The following is a 20,666-nucleotide window of genomic DNA, read 5'->3' as shown; positions in this document are numbered from 1 at the left end:
AGGTCCAACGTAAACCCACTCAAATCGCCCCGGATGACAGCCCACGATTTATATATGTGCCGTGCAAGCCAGCATATTCGGTCCTCTAGGCGCGCATCCATCCACGATGCATCTATCTACTCACGAGCATCTCCCTCAAGAAAATCTACTGATGAGCACCAACGCAGGCAAGCGAGCAACAGGATTAATGAGCGCACCGCACCTGCAGTCGATCTGATACCGGCCGATCGACACATCGAGGTTGCTAGCTGCTCCGTGTGACGGCTCGAAAACGAAGCGGGGTACCGGCTACGCATGATTTTTTGCATGAAAAACACCGCACCTACGTACTCGATCGCATCCATCGTAGCTCGCCGTTGCGCCGACTTCGCCGAACGGCAGAGGAATCCCTGTAGTCTAGCTAGCTCGGGGCGTCTGAATGATACAACTGAAACATAATAACCTGACGCTGCCCTTAGATACAGCTGAAATATATTAGAGCATCCCCAATTAGAGGATCCAAATCGTGTTCTGAATTCTGACACATTTTAGCCGGACATCACCTGGAGATTGCCGGACAGGGTTTTGCAAATGGGGGACGGTCTCCCAGCGGCACCCCAGATAGAAACTCGTACGTCGCAAAGTCCCATGGCCGGGAGCTACCCCAACCTCGTGCACGCACTCTCGTAGTCCCGTCGGCTCGAACAAGCGACGGCGGCCACCATCCAGGCGCCGCGCGTGTTGAAGGTGTAGGCTCCTAGCGGCCCAGAGTGAGGCGCAACAACGACAACTAGCATCGAGTAGGCGTGAGCACATGGAGGAGCACAGACGTGTGGAAGAGGTGCATCATACCCTCTAGCTTTTTAGTCCAAAAAATTAAAAACTTTTGTCCATGATATTATCATTTTAGAAAAAATTAGTTCATTTTTTTTAGACTGAAGAGGGTGGAGGATACCCTTATGATCGGCCACTTGCATATATAGTGTAGACTTCACGCAACGACGACCACCATCCAGCGGAGGCGCCCGAACTTGAGGCGAGTAGCATGGAGGCGATGGGGGCGCCTCCAGCTTCGGGCTCGACCATGAACGCAGCCCCTCATCGAGCTCGCGCGCTGTCCAGCAATGGAGAGGCCCTTGGCAAGGTGGGTGCCGCCCCTCGGTGAGGTCCCTGCAGTGGCGCGTGGAGGGAGGGCGGTAGGTGGAGAATGTGTGGAGGAGGGAGGGAGCTAGGTCAAAGAAATAGAGAGAAAAGAAGAGAGAGAGAGAGAGAGAGAGAGGAAGGTCAATGTTAGGTGGCCCTGACCTGATGTGGACGAGAGTGGAGGTATGTCTAACACCCCCAATCGAGACCTAATACACTGGGGTAGGGTTGAGACGCTAGACAATATTTAAATTCAGGTCACACAAGTTATATATTCCCTTGAATTCGTTTGAAGGAGCCCTTAAGGCATGTGATTGTGATGCTCTTAGATATGATTTCTCCGTGCCGTAGCGGAGCACGGGCAATGTGCTAGTATTATACATATTGCAATAGTACTGTTAAATTATTTTAGCATATATCTTTTTGCTAATTTTAGGCAAGTCAAAGTCGTATCTTGAAGTCTCTGGAAAGTCAAATATTCGTTTTATTTTTTTGACGCATGGAGTAACGTGTGCGTTATATATGAAGTGTTAATTACATTTTTGAGAGAAAAGTGTTAATTACATATTAGGATATTATTATAACCGAGCCAAATAGGTACACTCAAGACCCTTTTGGGCTAAAGCCCACCAACGAGTACACTCATCTCCTACCGGCCTATCTTCCCCACGTCGGGCTGCGGCTACTAGCCAACAAGGCAACAACTACGTCTCATTGCCTACCCACCGAAAACTCTAAAAAAAGCCGGTCTCCGCAAAGTCTAAAAATCTCTCTGCATGCCACACTGGCGTGTTGTGGTGCTAGTTATGGTGGAAAGTGGTCTCTCTGCTCGTTAAGTGTTGAAGGGGTAGCAAGGTGAGATAGGAGATGAGAGAGAAGGATAGGGAATGATCCGGTTTTTTTTTGTAGATTCATTTTTCTAAAATGAAATATTTTGCGAACCATAAGTCCAAATTACCAAGCGTTTCCACTTTTGAGATCATCGCGTCGAGGTCTTCAAAACTAGATCCCATGTTGATAGGTTTCGATATACTTTTTTTTTCCGTACTTCCAATACTAGTGTGATTGTACTTGTGGTGTGTAGTACCTAATTGTACTCGTGCTTTAACTGATAAGTACTTCTGCTTTTAGTGTATTTGATGCAGTTTTTTTCCTTTTACTCACTAACTGTACTCTTACTCGTGTGCGTTATTGTACCTGTGCTTCTGTACCAGTACTTCCTCGTGTACGCGACTGTACTTATGTACCTGTAGTTGCTCGTGTGCGTCACTGTGCTTTGTACATGTACTCGCTCGTGTGCGCGACTGTACTCGCTCGTGTGCGCGACTGTACTCGCTCGTGTGCGCGACTGTACTCGCTCGTATGCATGAATGTACATGTACTTGTGCGCGGCTGTATCTGTACCACCGCAGACGGAGCCGGAGTCGGAGCCGCAGCCTGACGCGGACTACAGCTCCGACGACGGCGTGGACCCACGGTTCGCGGTGTGGCACGAGGCCTTCCGCGTCTGCGGCGTAGTGGGGCGAGCAGCCGCAAGCCCCAGCTGACCCGGAGCAGGCGGCGATCCTGGTGCCGTTGAACGCGCATCGCTTCTAGAGGTTGAAGGAGGAGCAGTTGGAGTTCGTCAACGACACGAACGTTGAGCACGCCCTCTGAACACTCATCGCCACTACGAGGCGTTCACCCGCGAGCAAGCGAGGCGCGCCGAGAATGAGGCTTCTTGACAAAGGCTGGCAGCGCGGGGATAGCGCCACCGGCAAGCTCCTGCGACGCCATCCGCTATGCTCCACCGCTAGATGCGCGAAATAAGGGCCGAGAGGCGGGCACGGACACATGCTGTAAAAGCGAAGAACAACGACGAGGTAGGCCCGTCGCACGTCCCAACCGACGGGCAGTAGATTAGGGTTAAGTTTAAATTTTATTTAGGTTTAATTTTGAGTTATTTTTGTATAAATTTCGTATAAATTTTGGTTTTAAATGTCATTCCAACATTCAAATTCTATCCAGGTTAACGTATGGAGGGTGCCGATGTGGGAGCAGCATCCCCAAATAGTCCCTATACCGTAGTATCGACATCTCTGCCGGTGTCTATTTGGAACCGCGGGTGGAGATGCTGTAAGCTTGGGTCGTCCGTTGTTGCCTTGTTGGGCTGGAGGTGGGAATTCTTATTTGTCTAGCTATCTCTACTTTGGGTTGTATGGGCTGATCGGGTACCAACGGTCTCGGGTTTTCACAGCTGCTACCCAAAAAAACACCCAATATTTCGGGGTTTTTCTAAATGAATATTTCAGGTTTTCGGTAATATGGGTTCGGGCTTCGGGTATCATAACTCAACACACGATGGCGGCGGTAAATAACCGCAGAAATCATCCGAAGGTAACACGATAGGCAGGCGGTTAAATTGGTCCTCTGCCTAATGCACCAAAATGTAGCGCGCCGGGTCACGCGAACGGCTAGTTTGATCGTATTTCGTTCGAAATGAATCAAACAAATCAAATAAAACACGAAAACTTAACTGAAAATTACGAAATAAGTTCGACAGACACTGACATTTTATTTAAACTAAACTAAATCTACTCGGAGTCCTCCCACTCGAAGTCCGATGATCCGATAGTCGCAGTCGTGTCGGAGACCGGAGTGGTCGTCCACTCGAAGGAGGAGGAGGAGGTGGGGATGTTCGTCGATGGCCCGACGCCTCTCTTTTTCTCTTCCGCCCCCTCGCCCTCCGCGCCACCTTTTCCGCCCTTTTCGCCTTCCTCGTCGACGACTCAGCCCGGCGCTTCTCGCGGTCGGCCTTCTTCTTCGCCGCCGCCTTCTGCTCCTTCTTCTGCACGTAGAACGCCTCCATCGCGGCGACGTCCTCCGGGAACGCGCGTGCCCACTATAGGCGGAGGCGCTCGTCCTGCTCTGCGACGCATAGGCGCTGCTCGGTCGTGACGGCCGGCGATGGCGGCGCGAGCATCTCTGCCTACTCGCGCGTCCAAACATCGTCGAAGTTCATGTGCCGGAGGGGGCGGCCGAGGCGCCAGGCGACGGCGTCGTAGGCGCGCGCCGCCTTGTGCGCCATGTCGAAGGTGCCGAGGCGGATGCGCTCCTCGCCGGAGCAGATCTCAGCGTCGAAGCGTCCACTCGGCCGCGCGCGAACACCGCGGTAGCCGGAGGAGGAGCGGCGGCGCGGAGGCATTGTCGTCGGAGACAGGGCGTCGGCGCGGCGTGGCAGACAGAGCGGCGAGAGGCGGAGGAGAAGCTACACGCGGAGGAGAAACTGAAATTTCCAGGCCGTTGGCTTCGCGCCCGCGTGGCGTTTTATAGCGCGCGCCAGCCGAAGCGCCAACTTTTCCACGCGGGATAGCGCAAAAGCGCGGGCGCGGCAAAAAAATTAGCACGCGCTCCTTTTCCGCGCGTCCGCTGGAGGTTCGCGCCCGCGCGCGCCAAACATGCGGTTTTTTTGCACGTGTAGGTTTTGTCGCGCCTTGTTAGTGATGCTCTTAACTTAGGATTATCACAAACCTTACACATATTGTTTTAACCATGTATCGCAATGCGCCACCTTCATGCTACCTGTACAAAGTAACTTAGGAGATTTTAAGTCTCAACTTTATGGGCCATCCATACCGGGACAACATGGCAACAGACGGTGAGCATCCTCTCTAAACTCTCTCTCACTTTTTACTCTATTTTTTTCTTTCTTTTTCCACTCACTTTCTTTTTTTCTTTTCTTTTCTTTTCTTTTTTACTTTCTTTCTTCCTATCGAGGATGCTCTCTGCTTAAACTTTCAGCATCATTAAGCATGGCTAGGGTGCCTCTCGCGCGTGCTCGCTGTGAACAACGAGACCATACAAACCTATCAAGTTCAAGCACATAATAATTGATTTGCAACATAACATTCTTTACTAATTATGAATTACAATATATCAAATAAACCACTTATTAATAAAAAATGTCTTCAACATTAAACAAGTTTAATCTGCTGGTGACACGTATAAGATGAAACAATAGCCAGCAGTACATCAACAACAGCAACAATAATAATAACAAATCATAACTACTTCCTAGTTGGAATCCATGCATTATTCGATGATCAGAAGTAAATACAGTCAATATAGCTACATCACATTTCATATGATGGCATCATTATCAAACCGCGTGCCAAGTCGAGATGGAGAACATGGGGATGGCGTTGCGGTAGATGAAGAGGCGTTCGTCATTCACCCTGGAAACCCTGTACGCCCCACCCGGCAGCAGCTCCCGTGCGAGCATCGTCGCCTGCGCCACAACGTCTTGTCTCATCGCCGCGGCGGGTGAGAAACCGGCAGCGGCCATCCGTGCTGCCCACCCCTCGACCTTCTCGTGGCGGTCCCGCCGCTGCGCACCATCATGGGAGATGATGTCCATGATCTCATCTCGCAGCAGGTGCCGCTCCACGCACGCCCGCTCTTCCGCCGACCCGCGCGAAGGCACGCTCTCCTCCAGAGCGTCGAACAAGGCCCCGTAGTAGACGAGCGCATTTTGGAACCGTTCCTTGAAGTCCGCGCCATTGTGGTCAGCCTCCTGCTCCGTCACCACCACCAACTTCGGCGAAAGCTGGCGGAGGTCTCGCAGGAGTGTGTCTGCCCTCGTCATCGTGTGCTGCTGAGATCCATGCGCTTGTACTTTCTTCCCTTTCCTATCGTGAGGAGTAGAGGACACTTCCGCGAACTCAAGCAGACGGTGGAGCTGCAGGGTGGAGACAACGACCAGCACCTCGCCGCTCCTGACACCCAGTGCATCGACGCTGGAAAACTGATCAATGTTGAGTCTTACCGGGTGGAACAGGAAGCCAACACGCAAGCGGACCGCTTCCTTGGCGAGGAGGTCCGCAGCCTGGGACAGGAACTCCTCCTCCTTGTTGACGATGGTCAGTCGAAGGATCAGGTTTGGTGACCGCGTGGCGAAGATGCGAAGAAGCTGGAGCCACTGGTGAGGGTCAGTGCCGCCGAGATCGACGACGTGGACGTGTACAATCCTGCCGGGCTGCACCTCCGCGACGTCGACAATGGCGTGGTTGGCCACGGCGCCAGAGATGCGGAGGAACGGGCACATCGCGGTGAAGTGGCGGCGTGCGGCGGCGGCCTCATGGTCCGGGGTGGTGATCATATGCTGCAGCCACGGCTGGACCATGCGCCGCGCGAGAGCGTCGGCGAACGCGGACGCCAGACGCTGCATAGGCTCCTCACCGTCGTCCGATGCATTGCAGGATAGCCACTTCAGCCCGATGTTGAGTAGCTCTGTCTCCCCCTCGGCCACCGCTGCAGCGCATGAGTGCAGCATCTTGATGAGGAATAACCCATGCTTCTCATACTCATGCTGCGGTGCAGCTGCTGGTGGTGCGGCTGCTGGAGCGTGTTAGCCTTAATCTTGACTCCGGCGCAGGCGTGGCTGGGCTGGTCTGGTGTGTGCGTGCACGTCGTGCGGCCATGGCGAATGGAGCAGGTCGTGTGCGTGCCTTGCGCAAGACCAGGACAGGTGGTTAGCTAGTTTTGCGTGAGTGCATGGAATTAGTTGGGTTAGTGGCGTGCGTACAGCCAGGGTATGAGGATCGTGGATGCGTTAGAGCGCGTCCTGTGCACGGGCAGGAGCGTCGTGTGTGTTGCTCTGCCTATAAAACTCTCCTCTGTACTGCTTGTAACCAATCCGAGCCAGAGCACAATGTAGCCTGTGAATACAAGAAAGAGTCGGGTGTTGGTGCGCCCGTGGCGGCGTTCGTGCGCCGGCAAAAAATTCTGTGCTGTGTCTCCACTCCTTCTTCTACCTTCGTCCGTGTGTGAGAGAGATCGAGGAGAGGGTGCAGCCTCGGGCTGCACCAACAGAGCGGACTGGAACAACGGCATGTTCGTGGGGTTCATCATCCACGGAGTAGGCGCTGCAGGCACTGCTGATATTACTGTTCCATGATGTCCATTTTCGAGATCCACTCTCCACGCCATCCTGAGGGGTACTGCCGCATACGCCTCAGGTAGGGGTGACGCGTTCGTCGAAGATCCCCCCTCCGTAGTTGCTGCCCTTCTGACCTGAAGCTTCGAGGGTCTGGTTGTTTGTTGACCTCTGTTCTCTGGATTCATGGCCGATGATCTGAGGGACATGAACAAGAAATGGTGAAAACACAAGTCAAGAAAAAAAAGTGGTAAAAACATATACACAAGAATAGTTTATTTGTACATAACTACATATAACTGGAGAAAAAACAAAATGCATATATATAAATAATGACAGCACGAGATGCACACATTGGCTGTACTACTCCACAATTTGCCTGTTGCATGTTTCTTTGATCTCATAATTTCTGGCATGCTCTTCTGCCAAAACAAAATAAAATCTGGTATACTATGTTATTAAACTAAATGGTCAGAATGTGCTTGCACTTCATCATATCGTATTAGTTTGAAATATATTACGAAATGCAGGAACCACATATACATGGAATCCACTTGAACTTTTGAAGTGCTGATGACACACATGCAGTCCACAAAATATGTAGTCAACATTTTGATCTTTGGCCACTAATACGTCTTAAAGTATATGCAATGAGCATACGCGGATAATATTATACATATTGCAATCGTACTGTTAAAGTATTTTACCATACATATTTTTGCTAATTCTAGACAAATCAAAGTCGTATCTTGAAGTCTCTGGACAGGTCAAATATTCGTTTTATTTTCTGTAGCTTGGAGTAACGTGTGCGTTATATATGAAGTGTTAATTACATTTTTTTTGAGGGATAAGTGTTAATTACATAGTATTAGGATATTGTAACTGAGTCAAATAGTTACACTCGAGACCTTCCTGTCCTAAAGCCCACCAACAAGTGACCATCATACACCTCCTACTAGCCTATCTTTCCCGGCGGGCTGCGGCTGCGAGCCAACAAGGAAACAACCTACACACCATAAAGTTACGCAGCGATGCCGTGATATTGGACTATTTTTTTTAAACCAGGTAAGACTTGCCATTTTCGTTAATAGAGAAAAATAGGTGGCCGGTTTATTAACGGAAAACCGGCTAAAATCCGGTACAAACACTCATGCCCGCCGTCATGGAACCTTACTGTCGCTAGGGCACAAATAACCACCATGACAACCCACTGAAGCCGCACAAACACCACCAAAGCGAAGATCATCGCCGAGGTTGCTCACCGGTGTCATTGTCATCACTCCGCACTCCGCAGCGACTCTGACTTCCCCGAAGGAGCAACCATGAAAGAAGACCTTGCGAGGCGGCACCACGAGGCTCATTCCGGCCAAAGAAAAACAAGTGGCTCCTCGTGTAGGGGAAAGCAGCTCCTACTCGGATGACGAGCTCTAGAGAGGGGATGCGGCAGACTCGCGCTGAAGGAGAACTTCACCCGGACCGCCCCTTGCAGGTCATCGTATGCCGTCCAGTAGAAGACACTCAAAGAACATGGCAGCTCCGACTCCACAACATCAGAAGACCAACATGGAGAAAACTCGGGCACACCGGGCCAAGCTAACTAACAAGGCCTTGCCGCGACCAAACCATCACTCTTCAATTCCATTGTTGCCACATAAGCTGCCACACGGAACACCAACATCACCGGTTGGACACTTGCCAACCGCGATGTTATGTTTATCCAACCCAAAGGAAGTGCATATGTGATCGAGGTCTTCTAGGTGATGCCCTAAAGTAGGTAAGCGACGTGAAACGATGCATGTCGCCTGTCCCAACTGGGTCAAAGCTTCCCCCCCGAAGAGACTGATCCGAGCTTGGGGGTCGAGGACACTCCACGGTGGTGCCTCCAACGAGGGGAACAACGACCACAGGCGCATCCACCGTCGGCTGGCCATAGCCGGATAGACTTTCGCCCAGAGCTAGCTCAAAATGCCACCATCCACGCGTAACCGTCCGGAGCCAGCCTGCAACTCCACTGGCCCGCACACACCTGCAATCACGACCGCGGCATCGCAAAGCAGGGCCACCGCATACCTCGCCGTTGGTGAAGTTGATGGGCCAGATCCTGCCCGATCTGGCACCCACCTCCAGGGCGCTGTCGATGAAACCACCAATAGTCGACAGGCCATCGACCCACACAGGAGGATCCACGGAGCAGGATGGGGCCGCCACTCCACCCCACGGCGACAAGATGCAGCCACAAGGGCGCCCGAGGTCGACACCGCCGGGCCGATGCAGAGAGGATCCGGAGCTACACCACCGGAGGTGCAACAGAGGGGTCCACGACGTGCGAGGAGGCCTCCAGACCGTCAGTAGTCGCCCAACTGACCGCCACCGCAGTGGGCCAAGCCTCCCCACCAGAACAGAGCCGCCACATGGAGTCATGAGAGCAACGTGGCCGCACAGGAGAGGCCCCATCGCCGCCGTCTTCCACACGGGCTTAGCCCGGTGGAGTCATCCGGCAAGGGCGAGGAGGGGTGGAGGCTAGGGGAGGGGCGGCGGCGGGCTTAGGATTCCCCCAAGCCGCCCCGAGAGATGACGAGGGGGTCCGGGGCCACGAGACTGTTCAGTTAACATATTGTACTATTGGTGGTAGGTAGCTCACAAGGACATTAGTTATATATAAAGAGTTAATTACATATGTGACAGCCTATGTGATTTGAGTCTACATTGGTGGCAGCTTATAAGGAAGTGACAAGAGGTGGGAGTGCAAAGTTCAATTCTACATGGAAATTTGTGAGGAAGTTTGAGGTGGATTGTTTCACCGCTAGTAAGTGATTCAGAAAAGGAGTAGTACACGCGCTCCTCCTCCTGCTACTCGCTCGACATGTCACGACGCGCGTGCCGCACTCGTGATGAGTGGATTGAGCCTCGAGCCAAGACTTCTTTTTTGTTGTTTAGGAAAAGTGTTTTTCTGAGCCTATATTATCACTTTCCTTGCTACCATCAAAACATATCTGATACACGAGTTAGGTTTTTCCAGCTCTCTTTTGCTTACGGCGTCACCATAGCCTACTCCATCTCGCTTGCTGGTGTGCACCAGCGAACGGGAGAGCAGGTCTCTGGAACCACTCGCCTTTGCGATCCTATACGGGAGAGGGAAAATGAGGTTTTTGGAAAGCGCTCTACGTGAAATCTCAAGATCGTCACCACGGGTTGTATCTCGAACAATTCGGGCAGTGCCGCATACCATTGTATTTGTCGCCGTCTACTTCGACCCATCTTCTCCAACATTGTCGTCAACAATGTCACCGTTGTATCGACAACTGCTTCATCTATGATTGATCGGTACATGTGACATATTCCGATATTTGTATGATGGTTGTTTTAATATATGCATTGTTGTTGTTCATGTTGCTTAGTACATCTAGTATGTTCGAGTTTCACATGATAGTAGTTGATGTCATTATGCTTAAGAAGAAGAAGAAGAAATTCAACGGCTGTGAACCCAAGTGGAGCTCGAAAGAGGACGAGTTCCTCGATGAGGCATGGAAGACGGTGAGCATCGACGCTTTCACTGGGGCTAACCAGAAATCGGAGTCTATGGGAAGAGAGTGAACGCGGAGAAGTTTGAAAAGGCCCGCCTTTTGGATCCATATTTCAAGACCTTGCACCATGATCGAATGAATCGTCCATGTCTCACCATTGGCACATAATCCAGCATGCTTGCAACAAGTAGCACGATGTCGTGGAGGAAGTCCTCCGTGTCCATTTTAGTGGCACCAACTTCGACAACCAAGTAAGCAAATTTTCCTTCATTGTGTGTTGTCAGCCATTTTTAGGCCATTTGTGTGATGCAACGTTTGTTGGCCATTGCAGATGCACGTCATGATTGCCTCCTACCGCGAGGAAAACGACGATGTTGAATTCAAGTTTATCCATGTCTTCGCCTGGATCGAGATATCCGGCAAGTGGGCGGAGACACCGACTGCCCTCCCCATGACCAACACCGCGTAGGACCCCGCCGCGCCGCCTGCGCCGGCTGCTAACAGTCGGCCCATTGGGACGAAGAAGGCAAAGGCATTGAGGGACGCGACACCGACCATTGAGAAGCTACACTCGTCCATCATGGCCTGCATGGCTAACGCCGCGACATACGAATCCAAGCGGGTAGAGAAGGCCACATAGATGGAGGTAGGACATCAAGCTCGACATGATCAAGGCCACAGTGGCAGTGAAGAAGAGGAAGGAAGACCTGAAGATGTTGATGATCGACACAAGCAACATGGACAATGACGTTAAGTCGTGGTGCATCGAACAACGCGCCATGATCCTGGCCGAGAGGAGAGCTCCACCGGCGACCCAGCTAACCACCACTACAACACCGGCAACCTCGACGCCACCGGCGACCGCGACATCATCAACAACCCTGGAAGAGGCGCCTTCCACCCCGGTGGATGATCTCGCCCTCTGATTTCCACGGCTATGTAATGCCGGCCGGGGTACGTCCTTTTTTGTGGTTCGCTAGACATTGATTTACATCAATTTGCGACAGCACAGTCGTCGAGACTATGCGATTAGTTTGTAGGAGCCAAAACTATGTGATCAGTGATCCATTGCATGTTTGAATTTGTTGAATTTATTTGGGGGCCTTTGGAGGCTGCGGCAGGGAGCCAGCCCCCCCCCCCCCCCCCCCCCCATATGAGGTACGTACGCCGGCACCCCCCATAATGCTATGCGTTGGATCCATTATGGTGTGTGTGGGGTGTGGTGTGGGGGGAGGGGGTGGAGATGCTCTAAGTCTTCCTATATAAGTGTTCTATTAATATTGTGACCTGGTTTGATAGAACGTAAATTTGTTACAACTGAAATATGGATGTGATGTAAGTCTAAATGCAGCCAGTTATTGTATATAATTCTAAAACGCAAGGCAATAAGTTGATTATCAAAATTCTAAATTTCCAACTTAACAATATACTTCCATTTTATAAATCAAATAAGTTTCATGTATCCCATGTATTTAGTTTTAGAGGGATGCCATGGTAGAAAATTATTTCGAGCGCAGCACATGATTCTGGAGTCGTGCAATATATATCCATAATTTAACTTTGCTGTCTAATGGATTATCTTTCTCCAAATCTTGTAGACCAATTTCAGTCAACATGATGCTAATACACTAGGTATTACTGTTTTTTCTCTCTAATTTGTTAGTGAGTGGTTTTACTAGGGTACATAATCGACATCTGATTTTCTCTATCTGACAATTGATCTTTCACCAAATGTGATTAAACCTGACAAGCTGGTCACAAGTAAGCAAAAAAAAAATCCTGCTCTAGACAGTTGCGAAAGTACGAACCTGGTTCCTCACGAGTCACCTAGGGAATGTGTATGAAGAATAAGCCTTCTTCCTCACGACCGGGAATCTGTATCAAGAACAAAAGAACCTCGAGTCAGCCCTCACCATAAAGAAAAGAGTGTGAAGCCAAGTAAGAGACGACTTGCAGAGTGCAGGCGTGTGTTGGTATGCTCAAGACAGCACCGTTAGGAGGATTTGAAAGGCATTATGGAATTAAGATTTCCCAGGTTTAGCCAAGGCTTAGCTCAGGACCCCACTACTCGTCGTATTTGGTTTGGTATTGCTACCGTACATGATTTCGAAAGTCATGATGATATTACTGAAGAACGTCTTTATCAAAACATTTTTGCTTCTCACTTTGGGCAGTTAGCAATAATCTTTCTATGGATGTCCGGAAATCTGTTTCATGTAGCTTGGCAAGGAAATTTTGAATCATGTTGAAATAGATAAAAAAAATTGTAATCATGCGTTAAATCTGTGCCAACATTACAACATCCTTTGTTTTTTGTAAACATGATGATAAGCTATATCTACCGGTGTCATTCCCATGTACCGGGAGTTGTAAGAATTAAAATCCCTGTCTGGTAGAGGAAAATGCATTATTTTTCATACTGGATAAGCATCACTCTTCTAACTGGTGTCAGAGGTGCTGCAGGTGCAATGAGATTATTCAGAATTTTTTAAAAATCTGTACTATCCCAATTTCCTGAAGTATTCGTATAGCCATATTTTATCTTTTTCTTAGATATCTAGGCTCTATTAGGTAGCAAAGTAATTTTGAATTATTTTAGCAATACTACAGTTTTTTAAAATACCACAGTTTCAAATACTTTGATGTGTTTGGCTGTAACTAAAGACTGTAGTATTAGTACTTCGCTAGCTCTAAGTCATCTGATTTAACAGAACGTAAATATTTTGCAACTGAAATATGGATGTGATGTAAGTCTGAATGCAGCCAGTTATTTTATATAATTCTAAAACGCAAGGCAATAAGTTCATTAACACTAAATTTCCAACTTAACAATATACTTTCATTCTATAAATCAAATAAATTTTAGGTATCCCATGTATTTAGTTTCAGAGGGATGCCATGGTAGCAAACTATTTCCAGCGCAGCACATGATTCTAGAGTCGTGCAATATATATCCACAATTTAACTTTGCTCGTCTAATGGATTATGTTTCTCGAAATCTTGTAGACCAATTTCAGTCTACATGATACTAATACACTAGGTATTACTGCTTTTGCTCTCTAATTAGTTAGTGAGTGGTTTTACTAGGGTACAGAATCGGCATCTGATTTTCTCTGTCTGACAATAATTAATCTTTCACCAAATGTGATTAAACCTGACAAGCTGGCCACAAGTAAGCAAAAAAATCCTGTTCTAGACAGTTGCGAATGAACGAACCTGTTTCCTCACGAGTCACCAAGGGAATGTGTATGAAGAATAAGCCTGTTTCCTCACGACCGGGAACCTGTATCAAGAACAAAAGAACCTCGAGTCAGCCCTCACCGTAAAGAAAAGAGTGTGAGCCAAGTAAGAGACGACTTGCAGAGTGCGGGCGCGTGTGGGTATGCTCAAGGCAGCGCCGTTGAAATAGAAAAAAAATGTAATCATGCGTTAAATCCATGCCGAGATTACAACATCCTCAGGTTTTTGTAAACATGATGATAAGCTATATCGAGCGATATGCTTGATGAGCAACTCAAACCGACAAACAATATAAGCTATATCTAGCGGTGTAATTCCCAAGTACTGGAAGTTGTAAAAATTAAAATCTCTGTCTAGTAGAGGAAAATGCATTATTTTTCATACGGGATAAGCATCACTCTTCTAACTGGTGTCAAAGGTGTTGCAGGTGCATTGAGATTGTTCAGAATTTCTTAATATTATCCAAATTTCTTGAAGTTTTCGTATAGCCATATTTCATCTTTTCTTAGATATCTAGGCTCTGTTTGGTAGCAAAGTAATTTTGAAATATTTTAGCAATACTACAGTTTTTTAAAGTATCACAGTTTCCTGTTTGTGGCGGATGGCTTATCTGCTTTATTGCAGAAGGAGGTGGGGGCTGGTGGCATTTCTCCTATCAAGGTCTGCTGTAATGCTCCTGGAATCTCACATCTCTTTTTTGCAGACGATACAACGTTATTTTCAGAGCATCGGAAGACCAAGCTCTGAGGGTTAAACATGTCATCAATGTGTTTGAAACTAGCACAGGGCAGTTGATCAATCCTTCCAAGTGTTCTATCCTTTTTAGTGATTCATGCTCAGAAGTTAACCAGAGTACGGTGCGATCAACACTGGGTGTGGTGCAGCAAGAGTTTGATGCTAAGTATCTAGGCCTACCCACGCCGGATGGACGAATGCACAAAGGAAGATTTCAGAATTTGCAAGCTCGTTTGAGTAAGAGACTCATCGAATATGGTGGCAGCCTGCTAGCCCAAAGTGCAAGGGAGATTCTTATTAAATCAATAGCCCAAGCAATTTCAATTTATGTTATGGGTGTTTTCAAGCTACCAATGGGAATTCGTGATGATCTCACACGATTGATTCGTGATTACTGGTGGGGTTCGAAGAATGGTAAGCGTAAAATACTTTGGGTTAACTGGCAGCAACTTCCGAGACCTAAAGAACAGGGGGTCTGGGCTTCCGTGATATGCGGGTATTTAACCATGCGCTCCTAGCGCGTCAAGCATGGAGATTAATAGAGAATCCGGATAGCCTGTGTGCACGTGTTCTGAAGGCGAAATATTTCCCCCAAGGTGATTTGTTGGATACTGCCTTCACTGGTAATCCTTCATCCACTTGGACAGCTATATCATATGGCCTAGAACTTCTGAAAAAAGGTGATATTTATCGTGTTGGCAATGGTACAAGCATCCGAGTGTGGAGGGATAATTGGATTCCAGGAAGCTCATATATGAAGGTTTTCACTCCTCAACGCAATCATCACATCCGGCGAGTTTCAGAGCTCCTGGATGAAAATATTCACTGGAAGGAAGCACAGATTTGCAGAGTGCAGCGTGTGTGGGTATGCTCAAGGCAAGCGCCATTGAAATAGATAAAAAAATGTAATCATGCGTTAAATCCGTGCAGAGATTACAACATCCTCAGTTTTTTTGTAAACATGATGATAAGCTGTATCTAGCGCTGTAATTCCCATGTACTGGGAGTTGTAAGAACTAAAATCTCTGTCTGGTAGAGAAAAATGCATTATTTTTCATATAGGATAAGCATCACTCTTCTAACTGGTGTCAGAGGTATTGCAGGTGCATTGAGATTGTTCAGAATTTCTTACAAATCTGTACTATCCAAATTTCCTGAAGTATTCGTGTAGCCGTATTTTATCTTTTTCTTAGATATTTAGGCTCTGTTTTTTAGCAAAGTAATTTTCAAATATTTTAGCTATACTACAGTTTTTAAAATACCACAATTTCAAATACTTTGATGTGTTTGGCTGTAACTAAAGACTGTAGTATTAGTACTTCACTATCTCTAAAATATTATTTTTTTATAGCATTGGAAAGACAACTCCAGACTTCCTTTTTCAAAACTGAAGTATTGCTATGCTAGACAGTCAAATACTATGGTTTTGTAATACTTTAATTTTTAAAAACTCTATTGCCAAACTATGTTTTTATTAATTATTTCTAGTTTTTCAAGCACGACATTGTGATCCTTTTCTAGAGGTTGTTAGCTTTTATAGCTTTTAACCTTGATTCATGTATCTTTGTTGTCTAGTTCATCTGCCTATAGTTTAGGTTCTAGGACATGCAGACTGCTGCAGCTTCGTCTAGTGCACATCAGGCGAGATACCAGGGCCGCCGTGCGATGCGGTGTGCAAGGTGTGATGCAGATCGTGTGAAACTATATGTTCGAGGAAGAAGGAGAAGGCCTGCCTGATCCAGTGTCAGCCGAGTGACTCGGCATAGCTCAGTTAGATGGATGATTAGTTAGCTAGTGCATGGGAGTTGTTATCTAGCTAGCCGAGTCTCCTGGTTAGTGACCGTATGAATTGGTCGTGTGTGTTTGCATGTACCACTAGAATAGATTATGTGCTTAGTGGCGTGAGTGAGTTAGTGGCCGGTTAATTAGTGGCTAGAGTTCTCACCGGGAGGGAAAAATCAAAGCAAAAAAAAATCCTTGGTGAGGTGTGCGTGTGTGTGTATGCTGTGAGTTCTTGTGTGAGAAACACAAGAGGGATTGAGAGTGAGAGTAGAAGAAGAAGGGCTGATCGATTCAGCCCCAACAATTGGTATCAGAGCCAGAAGATCTTGGAGGCCTACGACGACGGTGGCCTGATGCCACGGCGGCGGTGGTGGTGACTCCATGCGAAGTTGGTCCACGAAAGTGTTTAGTTTGAAACGGCAGCGCATATCAGTACTTGAGTTGTGAATATTCAAGCATACTGAGTTGGTTGATGGTCTAGAGGCGACCGACGATATTTGGCATGTAGCCATAATTTAATATGCACATTGTGCAAAATCAAAGATCTCTACAATATTAGCTACATCTTTTAGCAATATAAAATTGTTTCCAAAAGAATACAAATATTAAAGATTTATTTGAGCCAAATTAATACCCTATTCATTGGCTGATGTTCCGATTCATAAAATTGTACATGAATATTACTTCCTAATTAATGGGGAAGTAGTTTGGATCGCTTATTCATGTTGGTACACATCTAATTAGGTGAGAGGTATGGTGATGCCACTTTTAATAATTTGTCATTTTACAAAGTTATTTAATAATCATGGTGCATCAAGGCATGATGTTATGCTTGTCCAATCATACAAAACCAAAAAAGGGGCAAAGGAAAAAAAAACATAGATTTTACCATGTCCAAGGTGCCATTTTTTTGCTCTACCAAACCATTTTTTCGCACAAAGATTGGTCCCAGAGGACTAAGACACTACATTAATTATCGGTGGTGTTACAGATTACAACAAGGACCGCAAATAAAATAGAGATTACAACCAAGTCCTCAGATAAAGCAAAAAGGACTCTAGAGCTGAAAACAAAAAAGCGACCAAGTCCATCTTCCATGTCCTTCTCCATCAAGCTCAGAACGAAGCTTCAAAGCGCGGCCATCCGCACCATCGCCGGGGACTACACCACTGGGCATAGAGAAGATGGGAAACGCCGCATTGAAGTAGTAGGAGGACCTCCGAGTTGGCACACCGGCTTGGAGGTTGATGAAGAGTCAATACCAGCACTCTAGTGATCGATCTTGGAGCAGCTGCCTTTCAGCTAAAGGATTCGACAGCAGAGCAGCCTGAAGCCAACAAATCGCTGACGATGAAGAGCTTCCAGAAGCATTGTCGAACTCCCTCACATCCACTCTTCTTTCTCCACCACAGAGACCTGAAGAGGAACGAATAGGAGTGGCCAAATCCACCAGATCTGGCCCAGAAATGAGCTTATTAGGCAGAGCCATAGCCGCAGAACCTTCGGTCGCTTTGATTTCTGACCACCGGAGCATCCGAAGAAGAATGAGGACGAGGCAAACGCCCAATGCACCGCTCGGAAGCACCCAGGACGAGCTCCAACTTGGCATAACGCCAGACTCCACTAAAGGAAACCTAAAACTAGGCCTGCTTCTACTATTTACATCCCGCGATGTGCATCCTCGTCCACGCCGGCCAGCGCCGCCACCGGAGAGGAGAGGGGAGTGAGCCGGATCTTCTTTTGTGACTCTCAAGGGGAGCGGTGGAAGGGAGATACCAACCCATATTTTGATTTTCCAAAATATTGACTCGATTAGTGCCACGCTTTCCTTTCCAAAAGAAAATGATGCTCAATTTTGGTAGATATTATTGTTCCTCTATTTGACATGGATTTAAATGGTGGGCTTGGTCTAATGAGAGAGAAAATCAGGGTGAGCCTTCCAGCAACAAAATTAACTTGTTTTCCCATTTTGACCAACAAGCACCCATATTTTTAATGATCAATTACTTATGAACTTTTTCCAATCATTGGGTATGCAATACGAGGTACAATATATGTACAATAATTTGGCATGTGGTCATATACCATGGTGTCTCCATGATCTTAGCCAAACTAAAATACTATGTTATTGTTATCTCTTCTACATGCAAGCAAATATTAGCCCAAAAATCTCTCCACCTACTAATTGCCAAGATTCTAAGACTATAATCAACTCATATATAGTTTGGAAAACTAGATGCCTTATTTTTCTATGATCTTTGGATATAGATCCAATAATTCTCATCACCCCTTCCACGTGCATTTTGGAAACACATATATCTATGCATATCTGTATTAAGATATAGAGAAGTAGATTACAACATATTGAGGGGGGGGGGGGGGGGGCACATACGGCACATAAGTAAAGTCAGCGAAACTGTGTGCATGCCTCTAAAACACGAATGATGTTCAACAACTCTCCACATGCCGAAGATATTCCAAATCTTGTTAATGAACGACTGTTGACCATAGCATTTTGTCAATGCCTACATGGTATTGCACTCTTTTCATGTGTAGAAAAGTGAGGGAGATATCGTAAGGTTGAACTAACACATTTTCTACTAGAATATACTCTTGGAGGGTGCACCACCACCTGTACATCGCACGAATTTCTGAAACAAGATGAAATGCCCTTTTGTTGATAGGCTTTGCTACTCATGACAATGGACTATCCCAACAAGAGTTCTTTTGGGAGAACTAGATGGAGATATTGTACTTCAGTGGTGCCCAATTGTTCCAAATATTGCGTACTACCGTCGTATCCATGTATTCAAAAAATAAAGTATGGAAGGCAATCAACAAGCTGTATGTACCATTTTATGTCCACTTCCATCTTATCACATCTTCCACATCAACTTGGAAATGCCTGAAGAGAGATTTGAAGGCACATCAATTAGTTAATGGCTATAATAGACAACTTTCTCAAGTATGACTTACCGATGTATTACTCTATAGGGCACCACTGACTATGTTATGAATCTCAGCTTTACCATCTGTGACAAATCATACACATTGGACTCAAGGGTTTTCCCATGCATCCAACAATCCTTTCATATTGGAATTATGTCCCCCATTCCTTAGGAAATCTTGAAAGGGTCATGTAAACCACTTAAAATATCCTTGAAGCATAAACTTGAAACCTTCAAAGGCCTTTCCTCATATGAGAATTGCATATAATGTCATTTGGTGTACGACTGGAAGCATTGAGGAAGGTATTGTCGTGGATATTTGAGTCAAATTTGCCACCTTTGACTATAATTACCAATGTAATATGTCGATGGTACTTTTGTACCCAAGCTGCAATTGAAAACATGACTAATTTCTCACAATAAGCTTCTTGTCCTTTGAGAACATGGGAGCCTTTTCCAAGCAGTCGATCCACATGTGATGTTGTTAAATAACAATTGAAGAATCACATGCCAAGCAAAATATATTAGATGTAGAAGCCAATATTGTTCAAAGAAAGGTTGGTCACACTTGAGAGCACAAGAATAAAATCTCCCAACTCCGGGGCCAAGTATCCGATTGGGACCGAGAAATTTTTAGAAATCAAGGACCAAATCCTATCTTTTCCGCCCTACTCCTCTAAAACAACAATTAGTCTAGCACCAAGAAAAAACTTGAACTATACAACACCTCACCTTCTCTTATTATTCTCACCTTTCTCCTATGACATTCTCCATACTGTAGAGCTATCACTTCAGTGAGCTATCAGAAAAATTAGGTATGCTAGATATCTAGCAATGAAGCCACTAACAAGGTAAACTATAATTCTCAAATAAGAATTATATATGTGAAGGTTGCATTTGGGTAAGAGGGAAGCTTTCATGGTTTGGCAAATGCTTCTGGATCATCAATGTCTTGGTGAATTGTGAAGAACTATCAAGAAGGTAATCGCATATGTGAAGGCATATCGTATTGAACCTTGGGTTCATGAGCTTCCCCCGACATGCATGTAGTCATTCTAGATTAGGGACTATAGGGATATAAGCATGATTTCATTTAGTCCCTATCATAACAAGGGGATGTACCCTAGTTGGTAGTGGAAATGGGTCCTATAAGAATTTTACACAAATTCGAAGACATGTAACCAATGAATATACATTTATAAGGGCACAAAGGAACATTCCAAAGACTGAACCCATCCTTTAAGACCTTCAAAATCAGCAAGATTGTCCAAGACCTAGTACATAGATACAATCTAGCTCTTTTGCCTTGCACCACATCAATATGGACTCACAGAAGGCTGTAGGGTTTTTACCCATCTCAAGAGCCACCGTGTTTTGTATTTTCCAGCGAGATCACATCGT

Source organism: Lolium perenne, chromosome 1, assembly GCF_019359855.2.
Source record: "Lolium perenne isolate Kyuss_39 chromosome 1, Kyuss_2.0, whole genome shotgun sequence".
NCBI classification, from domain to species: Eukaryota; Viridiplantae; Streptophyta; class Magnoliopsida; order Poales; family Poaceae; genus Lolium; species Lolium perenne.
The sequence above is the reverse complement of the archived record's forward strand: the minus strand, read 5'-3'. Positions refer to the sequence as shown.